The following is a 2,692-nucleotide window of genomic DNA, read 5'->3' as shown; positions in this document are numbered from 1 at the left end:
CAGGCGCGCGTTAAACTTAGCCAGCTGACCTAAGGGCTCAGGTAACCTCATTGCACAACTTCCTGTTTACACTCACCTGGAGAATTTCCCTTCCTGTTCTCTCTCTCTCTCTCTCTCTCTCTCTCTCTCTCTCTCTCTCTCTCTCCACCCGCCTAGGAGCAGCAAGAAATCCGCGCATGGGGGAACCAACTGGCCGCCCCGTTCCCACGAGACAGTGCGCAAGGGACGGCCCCACTTGACGTAGCCAAGCTCACCTGGGCTCAGCTTCATTGGAAAGCCCCCTGCGCCCTGCGGGGATGCGCCCCCCCCCGGGGTCAAAGAGGCTGGATTTTGGAGGAGGTTTCCCGGGATGGGGAGTTGGGGGGGGTCCCCGCCAGCTGATCGGCCGGGCGCGCCCGCCTCGTTCTCCAGCTGATGCGTTCAGACAAGCTGAACATTAAAAGACAGACGGCCTGACCCCCCGCCTCTCCCCACCTCCGCCTCCTGCTCCCTCTTTGCCCTGGGCGGATTGCGAAGCGTGACCTAGAAAGAGAGAGGAGGAAGGCAGATCCCGGGCGCAGCAAGGAATGGCCCCTCCGACATCCATCCCCGGGGATCTGGGGAGAGACAGGCGTCCGGAAAGCCGGGCGGGCTAAATGGGAAGCGCGCGTGGTCTTTGCGCGCAGCGGAGCGAAAGGCAAGCTGGTTGCAGCGCCCAGGAAAGGGGCGCCTACTCAGCTCAGCCGATGAGTGCTATTATTATTATTATTATTATTATTATTATTATTATTATTATTATTATTATTATTATTATATTTATTATTATATTTATTATTATTATATTTATTATTATTATATTTATTATTTAATACTATTTATTAAATATGTCAGTCGCTTTCTCTTACCCAGGGCAACCCAAAGTGACTTCCAGCCAACCACAGAGACATTAAAATTAAGGAGGGTAAAAAAAATGAAATAAAAAAAAAATCACACCAACTTCTATCAGGTTTAGTCGTGTCCGACTCTTCGTGACCCCATGGACCAGAGCATGCCCGGCACTCCTGTCTTCCACTGCCTCCCGCAGTTTGGTCAAACTCATGCTGGTAGCTTCCAGAACACTGTCCCACCATCTCGTCCTCTGTCATCCCCTTCTCCTTGTGCCCTCCATCTTTCCCAACATCAGGGTCTTTTCCAGGGAGTCTTCTCTTCTCATGAGAGGACCAAAGTCTTGGAGCCTCAGCTTCAGGATCTGTCCTTCCAGTGAGCACTCAGGGCTGATTTCCTTCAGAAAGGATAGGTTTGATCTTCTTGCAGTCCATGGGACTCTCAAGAGTCTCCTCCAGCACCAGAATTCAAAAGCATCAATTCTTCAGCGATCAGTCTTCTTTACGGTCCAGCTCTCACTTCCATACATCACTACTGGGAAAACCATCGCTTGAACTATACGGACCTTTGTTGGCAAGGTGATGTCTCTGCTTTTAAAGGATCCTAAATATTTGGCTGAGAAATGTTGTTGTTGTTGTTGTTTAGTCGTTTAGTCATGTCCGACTCTTTGTGACCACATGGACCAGAGCACGCCAGGCACTTCTGTCTTCCACTGCCTCCCGCAGTTTGGTCAAACTCATGCTGGTATCTTCCAGAACACTCCTGGGGTGTTATTGTTGTTGTTTAGTCATTTAGTCGTGTCCGACTCTTCATGACCCCCTGGACCAGAGCACGCCAGGCACTCCTGTCTTCCACTGCCTCCCACAGTTTGGTCAAACTCATACTGGTAGCTTCAAGAACACTGTCCAAGCATCTCGTCCGCTGTCGTCCCCTTCTCCTTGTGCCCTCCATCTTTCCCAACATCAGGGTCTTTTCCAGGGAGACTTCTCTTCTCATGAGGTGGCCAAAGTCTTGGAGCCTCAGCTTCATGATCTGTCCTTCCAGTGAGCACTCAGGGCTGATTTCCTTCAGAATGGAGAGGTTTGATCTTCTTGCAGTCCATGGGACTCTCAAGAGTCTCCTCCAGCACCAGAATTCAAAATTATTATAGTATATTGCTAGTATATTGATCTGAGTTATTTGCTGCATTTATAGCTTGACTTTCCTCCAAGGAGTTCCAGGTGGCATATCTAGTGGTTATTATTCTGCTTATTTTGCTTATATCCTGCCTGTTCCCCGGACTGGGGCTCCAGGCAGCTAGCACAGATTAAAAATGAGATGAATAATATGCAGTAAAAGATCATCATTAGAGAATAATTAAACAGTTACAGAATTAAGATAAAAGCAAACCAGTTGAATTACAGATAATAAAAGCCCTATTTAAAAGTCCTTTTCTTGCAAGAGCCCCAAAGCCTGCAGGAATAATTCTTCACCTCCCGGCAGAAGAAGCCAGTCCAGCTTCTCTAGGAAGGAAGTTCCAAGGGCTAAAGACCATGAATTGGCATGGCCGGGAAAGCCTTCTGCAGGAGGCTCAAGAGAGTCACTGTAGGTCAGTGCAAACAATATAAGGCTTGATGGGCCGATGGTTGGGCTAGATGACTTTTGGGAGTCCCTTCCAACTCTACAATTCTATGATTCTAATAATATATTACAATTATAATAACATCAGGGTTTTATGTTGCCAACTGCTCTGTGATCACTTGGGAAGACAAGAGAACTAATGCCAGAGTACCGGAAGAAGCAAAGATCACCAGTGTCGAAGCAATGATTCTTCAACATCAACTTTGTT

Source organism: Podarcis raffonei, chromosome 6 (assembly GCF_027172205.1).
Source record: "Podarcis raffonei isolate rPodRaf1 chromosome 6, rPodRaf1.pri, whole genome shotgun sequence".
Classification (NCBI taxonomy): domain Eukaryota; kingdom Metazoa; phylum Chordata; class Lepidosauria; order Squamata; family Lacertidae; genus Podarcis; species Podarcis raffonei.
This window is presented reverse-complemented; position numbering follows the sequence as displayed.